This window comes from Acinonyx jubatus, chromosome D2 (assembly GCF_027475565.1).
Source record: "Acinonyx jubatus isolate Ajub_Pintada_27869175 chromosome D2, VMU_Ajub_asm_v1.0, whole genome shotgun sequence".
NCBI classification, from domain to species: Eukaryota; Metazoa; Chordata; class Mammalia; order Carnivora; family Felidae; genus Acinonyx; species Acinonyx jubatus.
The window spans coordinates 52007598-52017358 of NC_069393.1; positions in this window are offsets into that span (position 1 = coordinate 52007598).

The following is a 9761-nucleotide window of genomic DNA, read 5'->3' on the forward strand; positions in this document are numbered from 1 at the left end:
AGTTTTTATTGACTTGTAAGACATTATCCATTTTTATGTAATGTAATCTGAGCCTCAATTTTCCTGCTCTGTAAAATGCCACTAAATAGCTTCTCCTTCGTAATGTTGCTATAGGACTAAATGTAAGCACATAGTACCTCTATGGCACTGCCTAACATGTAGTAAACTCTCACTTAAATTACTCTCACTACGATTATTTAGATCAGAGGTCCACAGCCATTTTGTTGTGTTTGTACACTGTTTAAAAATATTAGTGGCCACCAGTAAAAGTCAGGATGTTTCACATATTTCAGATTTTGACTCCTCTTGAAAATTCAATCGGTCAAACAGCACAAGGCTTAAATACCCACATGGAAACCAATGGCTTAGGTGGGTGGCATCTTCCCTTTGGGATGGGCAAGTATTTTCCCACTTGCCATAGGCCACACCCAACTCTTTTGTTCCTTTACATTACCTGCCTAGCCCTTGAGGTTTCAGTTTCTGGTTTAGAGCATCATTCCCCTTATACCCCAGTTAAAATAACCTACACAGTTTCTAGAGGCTCCAGAATCTGGGCTCCTACTCTGTAGAACTCCAGTGGTGCTTCAAGGGAGCTCGTAAGGGGCTCATAGTTCAGACTGATGGTATGGGAGGTTTTCACTGGGCATCACCCCCTTCTCTTCTCTTCCTCAGCCCTGCAGGAAGGGCATGGTGTGCTTGGGCTGAGTGCTAGGGTAGACATCTTCCTGAGGGTCTCTGAGATTGTCATATCCTGCCCGGACATTCTCCACGACTTAACAGCTTATAGCATTGTGGTGGAGCACTGGACTAGCTGGTGATAATAGTTAATCAACTTAAATATAGAGCTCCCACCTTTTCCAGCCTCTTGAGGTGGGCCATCTTGTAGAGTCCTCCAAAGCATCTGAAGTAGGTATCATATATCCACAATCTGAAATTTCAGAGCACCCAAAACCAAAATTCTTCTTACTACAATTTCATGTTAGCAGGTTAGCGAAGTCTGACCTGAGCCAACATGAAACAATATATAGTCTTCATTTCCCCATTTAATGTAAACTCCCTCACATTTTGCTGCAGAAATACTGGAAATTGTTATTCATATAAAATTTTCTAAGCTTAGAAAACCTGGCTCCAAGGTTCTGGATAAAGTATTGAGAACATATATCATAACCATTTTACAGATGAGGAAACTGAATCTTTGAGAAAAGCTTTTTAAAAATCCAAATAAGTGCTTTACTGTAATGACCACCCATCAGGCAGCCTTTCCTGGATAATGTTGGGCAAGCCGCCTCTCTGGACCTCAGTGACTCTATTTGTAAAAGGTAGGGTAGCATTACTAGCTAATAGTGTGCCATGCACTTAAAATGTTTCAGGTTGTTTCATTCTCTCTAAACCATCCTATAGCATAGGCAGTGCTGTTGTTGCTATCCCTATTTTGTTGATGAAGACACTGAAGTTCAAAGAACTTAAACAATTTGCCCAAGGTCAGCAGCCAGTCACTGGAGAGCTTGCATGGTGAACCAGGTCTGTCTGGCTTTGGCGTCACACACCCTCTCATGGGGCTCGAGGGTCCTTGCGGCTCTAAAAGGAGTCCCTCTCTGTTGCATCCCTATTAGATTGCTTCACTGAAAAAAGTGTCTGGCCTGTTACCTCTGCGTCTGCACATTCCAGCAGTCATCAGCTTGACAGAGAGGCTGGGAAATCTTTGAAAATGCTATTTACTATTCCCTACCTCTCACACCCCAGGGGAGCGTTCCAGCCATTAAAAAATGTCCACTTTCAAACTATTGCAGGCATTTTCTAAAACCTCATTTTCCCGGGCTCCGTGAGTGGTCTGTCTCTCCTTCTTCCTGCTGTAAAGGTTTCTACAAGTAGGTGCAACATTTCTCCAGGGGTGTTTAGCCCTAACAGGCCTGACCCAACAGACGTGGTTCCTCCGCTCCTGTTAATGAGGTCTGTCCCTCCTCCTTCCTTCCACCTCGCCTGGCGATTGCTCTTCCTCTCACTTGGGACAAAGAGAAATCACAAGAGCTTCTGGGTTGGCCACGTGTGGGAATCCAGGTTTCACAGAAAGAGAGTGGAGTGCCATGCTGGAGGAGCTGTTGCCTTCCAGCCAGTTCAAGTGACCAAGGAAGATGTGGCTCATTCCCATAAAGTCATGTTCTTCAACCCAACTGCTGGAAGGAAATATCTCTTGACAAGAAATGCAGTGGTTTGGGAGGTCAGCTGCCTATAATCCACCAATGAAGAGATACTACCGGGAAAAGAGCAGCAGGGTCTGCTATTTCTCTCCCCATTCTGTACCCTTCTGACTTTGGGCAAGACATTTGAACTCACTGAAACTGTTTTATCCCCATTTGTCTGGGAAATGGGGATAAAAACACCAGATCTGCCTATCTCAAAGGACTGCAGAGAGAATCACAGTAGTCACGGATGTGACAACCTTTGCAAACTTCACATACAATTATAAGGTGAGCCTGAGGACAGTGGGTGAGTTATAGCCAAGGATGAATAAGGAAGAAAGGTCACAGGAAGTCAGCTCTACAAAGAGATGAGATCAAGAGTTCAGTAGACTGAACTCCAACAGACGGTGACAGGTGATCCTGGGCTTACACAAGTATTTCTAACACATATCCCTTTTTCCTGCATCCAGATGGTTATGAATTACTGTTTAAGAATGACTGAAGAGGGGCACCTGGGTGGCTCAGTCAGTTGAGTGTCTGACTCTCAATTTTAGCTCGGGTCATGATCCCAGGGTCATGGGATCAAGCCACCTGTCGGGCTCTGCATTGAGTGTGGAGCTTGCTTAAGACTCTCTCTCTCTCTCTCTCTGCCCCCACTTGTGCTTTATCTCTCTCTTCTAAAAAAAAAAATGAATGGTTGGAGAATTTTGTTTCTGTGTATCATTTAAAGCATTTTTATCCCCTAATATTGTGGCTAACACAAGAAATGCAACAAGAGTAAAAATCAAGAGAAACAACAGATAACAAAAACAAGCTTGCACCTACCTTCAACAGTGAAATCATCAGAGACAAATTATAAAACAAGTTTATTCATTATATAAATCATAAACTTGAGTGTATTTTTAGGGAATCATAAACTCTAAAAAACTCGGGGTGCCAGGGTGGCTCAGTTGATTAAGCATCTGACTCTTGATTTCAGCCTAAGTCATGATCTCACTGTTTGTGAGATTGAGCCCTGCATCGGGCTGTGTGCTAACAGTGCAGAGACTGCTTGGAACTCTCTCTCCCCCCGCCCTCTGCCCCTCCCCTGCTCACAATCTCTCTCTCTAAGTAAATACACATTTAGAAAAAAAATCTAGCAGATATGAAAAAGAACCAAATAGAACTTCCAGAAATAGAACATACAGGAACTGAAGTTAAACACAATATACTTTCATAGATGGGTTGGGGACTAGTCTAGCTGGGAGAAGGTGAGAGACAATGTCTGTCATGGAAAGGGACATTAGGCTTGGTGTAATTGGAGCTGTATGTAGGTGGTAGGGGAAGGGAAATAGAAAAGAGCTCTGGAAAGTGGACTTCCTTAGTGCTTCGGGGATCTCAAAGGTGTTGACTTCTTTGATAACAAGGGTAGCATCAGCATCAGACCAGATTCTTAGGCAGCAGAAGCCAGATCTTCTCTGGGAAAAATGGAAAAGTGGTGGCTGAAGGAGGCATCACAGCTCCCACTAAGTCATTCAGAAGTAGGGCACTGTCCGTACATCATAAATTACAACTATGATGTGGAATAAGAAAGACTAATTAGCAAACTCAAGAATTACTCTTGAAAATCCACTCTAATTAAAGGAAGGCCAGTTGTGTTTTCCAATTGCGTAGTCTTAAAATTGAAGCCAGGAATCCAGGTTCATGAAATCCGAAGGTGAGACTTCGTATCAGAATGAAAGTTCTTATGAAATAAATGGAAACATACATCCAAGTCTGGAATCCTAAAACTTGGCACTTGGAAGAAACCACAGAATGATCGTAGGGCAATCCCTTCATTTACAAAAGAGGAAACCAGACCAAGAAAGAGAAAGTATGGCAGACAGCTCACACAGGCAGCCTCCTAACCTCCACTCTGAGACTGAAGCAATACAACCCACCAAAGAAAGCCGTTCCCCCTTGGCTCAGCTTTCCAAAAGAAAAAATATATATATGGTGGATGGGGCTGTGAATGCCGGCCCATGTGGTGAATGATTGGCAAAAATCAAAATATAGAGAAAATGAGGGCTGGTTTGAGTCAAGAGAAAGGAGCCTGCCGGGAAAGGCTTGGAGATGAGCTTTGAAGCAGGACCTAGGCACGGACACTTCATATGGAAGGAAAGCGTGCCGCAGGCAGGGGAAATGGTACAAGCAAAGGCCAGGAGGTGGGGTGCATGTAGACTGGCTTAGTTGATTCATTTATTCAACAGACATTTACTGAGAGCCAGTCCTGTGTTGGACACAGATAAACAGAACATGGTCTTTGGTTCACGGAGCTTATAGTCTAGTGGTCTGGGGAGGGGAGGAACGAGATTGTTGAAGAGTGTGTGATACATTTCCTGGGGAGAAAGAAGAAACCGGCAAAAGGGTTGGTAGAATAAGGGCAGCCCCCCCTCCTGCAGGAAGCGGGCGACACCAGCACTGTGGTATCAGGGACGGATGGACCCCTGAGGCCCTGCACTTGTATCCCAGTGCCAGTCTGATGCAGGTTTGTGCTAAGGACTGTGGATAATGTTTGCTGCGTTTGCTGCAGCAGCCCATCCTGCGAAAGCTCACTTACTGGTTGCCATCAGCACCGGCACCGCAGGAACCCCCAGCCCCACAGAGCCCTGGCCTGCACGAAGCAGGCAAAGTGGGGACAGTGGGTATTTCAGGGTGCTGGTACTGGGGGTGCTTCTGTTTTCTTCCTTATACTTTGGCATACTTTCCAAGTTAAAAAAATTTTTTTTTAAGTTTACTTATTTTTGAGAGAGAGAGGGGCAGAGTGTGAACAGGGGAGGAGATGGAGAGAGAGGGAGATACAGATCCCAAGCAGGCTCCAGGCTCTGAGCTGTCAGCACAGAGCCCTCCATGGGGCTCGAACTCATGAACTGTGAGATCATGACCTGAGCTGAAGTCGGACGCTTAACCGACTTAGCCACCCAGGCTCCCAGACTTTCCAGGTTTTCTGCTTCAAATATGCGCCACCTTTTGGAATCAGAAAAAACAATGAACATGCCTTCTTGTGAGGTATTTATGTAAACAACTGATATTAACCATAGTTATCAAATGCACTGATATGGAAAGATATCTACAATATATTACTGAGTGGAGAAAAAGAGCAAAGCCACAGGACAATACATAGAACGTGATCTCATTAGTGTAAAACTTTCTACAGATGTATTTGATCATACATACATACAATGTTCTGGAAAAACCTGCATTAAACTCAGTGGGGAGAGGGGGAGTTTTACATTCTCCTGTAATGTTTGAATAAACATGTGTTACTCTTGCCATTTTTAAACCAAAGAATACAGAGATATTCGGTATCATTTATTCAGCTTCTCCTCTTTGAGTACTGTCCTAACACATTCCTCCGCTCTCCTGATGGCTCCTGCTCTCTGGGAAACAGGGGACGAGACCCTTCAAGTCACTCAAGTCTGTGCCCATCCTACTCAGATGACTCTTCAGATAGCACCGACCTTGGGCCCCTTGGATCTTCGGGCACACAGGTGTGTATCTCCTCTCGGTGTGGAGCAGGAGACCTGCAGGTGGTTATTTTTTCTGGGCTCTCGTGTGGCTCTGCCCAGCTTTCCCAGTCTAGAGAAGTGCTGGTGACAGGGCGTGCCAGTGGGTGCCCCTCTGGTTAGTTCTGCCTCATGCCGGGAGGGGGGAGGGGTGACTAGGGAGGTGCCCCCAACCTTCACCCTTGGCACCACACCACCCTCCACTCTTCTGGGCCCCACAGGTTGGGGGGCCCACACTGGCTTTCTCCTTCTCTTCCCCTCCCCCACACCCTCCCTACTGCCCCCTCCTCTGCCCAGCCCAGGAAGGAGGTGGAAATAATTAACACCTAAGTGGAAACTCTTTCACAAGGGTTTGTGAGCCCCTCCACGAATTTGCATTTTAAACCTTCGGTCCCTAATTGTGGAATGCAAGCCTTTGTCTCCTCTGACACAAAGGGCTGACAATGGGAATCAGGTGAAGAGGGCCCCCTCCCCACCCCAAACATCTGCCTCTGAGCGCGGTGCAGATTAAACCCATGCTGGAGGAGTGTCACCCCTGACAGTTGGTTTCTGGAAGTGAGCTACGTAGCTGTCTGTGACCTGGGGTCCAGCCGTCTCCACACTAAAACGGGCCCAGCCTGGCACTCTTGCCCTCAAGACACTGTCCTGTGTGCAGTGGGGGTTGGGGGCCTGGAGATAGGTCTACACCTGGTAGCAGGGGCAGAGGACCCCTGAGAGGGGGTGAGCAGCTTGCGTGGGAACCTTCCAATTAATTTCTTGAAGGAGTAGAACAGTCACCAAAAAATTCGAAAGGTTCAGAAGTAAAAAGCAAATGTTCCTCCTACCCCTTGTTCCCAGATTCCCACCCCCCCGACCTTGTGAAGCTGCGTGCACGTGTGTGTGCGTGCATGTGTACCACACTTACGTTTAATGATAGTCTATGGGACACACATGTTCATGCTTTTTTTCAGGTCCTTTTCTGGCCTACTTACTTGCTATGAGACCTGTAATGTCATTCATTTCCTTGTGCTCAATCTCATCTGTAAAATGGGGGGCAATAAAAATACTTACCTCACGAGAATGTTGTGAGGATTACATGAGTTAATTCACGTGAAGTCCTGAGGCCAGTGCCCAGCACACAGCCATTACACGTGAGCCCATTTCGATTATGAAGCATTGAAAATGAAGGATTTTAGCCTGTGATCAACCAAAATACAGAATCTTTGTGCTTTTTTTAAATAAAAACTTTTAAGTGTTCTTTTTTTATTATTTTTGAAAGAGAGAGAGAGAGAAAATCCCAAGCAGGCTTTGCGCTGTCAGCATGGAGCTCAATGTGGGGCTTGAACTGAGATCATGACAGGAGCCAAAAATCAAGTCAGACGCTTAACCACCTGAGCCACCCATGTGTCCCAAGAACCTTTGTGTTTTAAGGTATGTAAGAGGTATGGGTGTGGGTGGGAGAGAGAGAAGGACAGAGGATACTGATTTAATGTTATAAAGAAAAATGATGATTGATTCTGAGGCCCCCTGGAAAATGAGAAATTGACCTAAAGAAAACACAACAGAATGGTAACAGTGAAGCTCCTGTTATCATGTGTCTGCCCCACGCCTGGTGCCTGTTAGGCCCTTGACATACCTTATTTAAGGTGACAATAAAACTTTTTTGGTGGGCGTTGTTCCTTATAGTTGAGGAACCTGGGGCTTTGGTTAATTTGTAACAGGAGAACACTCTAAGTGACATAAACTCAGTCCATTTAGCTTCCTGTTTATGCTGAGCAGGTATCTGTTTGTCTGAAGATCAAGGCTAGAAGTTTCATAGGATTCCACACTGTCACTCCTTGGTTCTCATGTTGCCCTTGCAACGTGGCTGATGCTTAAAGCAAACAGAAACAAATAACTAGGGGAGTTACTGACCCTGAGCCTCATCAATACCTCATTTGTTAATATTCCACAGTATGTGATTTTGGGCAATCACTGAACTGATTCTTTTAATCTGTCCCTGAGGCATCACCTCTGTGCTACCCTCCACTTTGTGTGCCTTTAACCAGCCTTTCTGCCATCAGTCGGTTTACTATGGCAGACTGGCCACAGTCTGAGAAATCAGCAGGTGGCCAGCCTTGATGGGACTGTGCATAAAACCAGAACTGACAAGGGACAGTCGCTCCTCTGGGGAAAGAGTGACCCCTGTTAAGAGCCAATTTTTTTTTTTGCTTCTGTTGTGGATTCTTTGCATTCTAGGTAGCTGGAGTTGCAGGAAACTTAAACCCACAGTGAGTGTTAACCATTGATTCCACCTTTCTGGCTATTATGGGAGCCTAGAGCAGTGAGAGAGGCATTAGCCGGAGGTGGTGTGGATATTCCACGACCTTAAAATGGTGTGGGTTTTGTCCCTTTCCTCGAGTGCAGGAGGGCAGCACGGACACCTGCCCTGGAAACTGGCCTGTACCTGTGGGAGGGCTGGCAGTGGCTGTGGGGACTGGCAGGTAGGGGGTTTGTCCCCTGGGGTTGTCCTGGCTTTGTGGGCTATGCCTGAGACTCCCCAGTGGAGAGCGGGCTCAGGGGGAGCAAACATAGCAATGGCAATCTGAAGCAAATACACAACTAAAAATTCCACCGGTGGATTTTCTGATGAAAATAAACCAGAGGAGAGATTGTTTAATGGACCAGAGTGGCGCTATTGTAAGTTCTGCCAAGTCACCTGGATCTTTTGTTCTGTGAACTGCGTGTTCGCCTCCTTTTCCTGTTCTTCTGTTGAGTCATACTTGCAGATCTTGCCGATTGGGGTGCGCTCTTTGTAAAACAGGAAACCGACCGTTTATCGGTCGTAGGTTGCAAACCTTTTTTTCCCATTCTTATTTATCTTATTTTGTTTATGGCACTAATTTTTGCCCTACAGAAATTGTACATTTTTATGTAGTCAAAGGTATCGATTGTTCCTGTTTCTGGGTTTCACGGTCTGCTTAGAAAGTTCTTCTCCACTCTTAGATTATACCTTTCCCATGCCTTCTTTGAGACATCCTGTGGTTTCCTTTTTACAGTTTAAGTCTCGCATCCAACTAAAATTTATTTTGGTGTTAAGGATTGAGGTAGGGGGTCTCACTTCATGACTTTGTCCAACTGATTAGCCATGACCCCAAATCACTGGCAGAGGAACTCTCTTTCCTCACTAAATTGGAGTGACACTTTTATCATAAACTAAATTTCCACGTGTGTTTCAGTCTATTTATGGTCCCCTACTGTAACGCTATTTTTTTTCTGCACTATAAACTGTTTTTAATTGTTGTATCATGATGTGTTTTATTTTATTTTTTAATTTACTTTTAAAACTTTATTTATTTTGAGAGAGGAGTGGGGACAGGGGCAGAGGGAGAGTGAGAATCCTAAGCAGGCTCTGCACTGTCAGCACAGAGCCCGATGCGGGGCTCGAACTCACGAACCGTGAGATCACGACCTGAGCCGAGGTCGGAGGCTTAACCAACTGAGCCACCCAGGCACCCCTCATGATGTATTTTAATAACTAATAGGTCTAGTGCTACTTCATTCTTCTTTGGCCTTTCCAAACCAAATATTTCCCATGTTTATTTTTCCAGATAAATCCTGATCTCATTTTATCACCCCCGTCCCAATCCTCTTGGTATTTTAAGTCAAAATGCATTGAGCGTGTACATTAATTGAGGGAGAATGACATCCAGAAGAAGGGCGTGTCTTCTCGTTTACTCCGGTTTTCTTTTATGAATCTCGCTAAAACTTTAAAGTTTTCTTCCTGTGGGTTCTACAGACGCTTGGTTGAATTCATCCCCCTGAATTGTATCTTTTCCAGTCACCATAGCGAATGAATTATGTGCTTTTCCTATTTTCTACCTGGCTGTGTGACCTCAGGCGAGCCCCTCCCCCTCTCCAGGCCTCAGTTTCCTTGTGTCTCTCAGATCCCTTTGTCTGAAACTCGTTGAGTTAGTGAAGTGTTCCTTCACTATTCGTAAGATGCTAGTATTTTCGGGGGCAGCTCTGCCTCTCATTGCATTTTCATGAGAAAGACCCAGGGTCAGCTCAGTTTCTCTGGTCCCAGCTGTGCAAACAA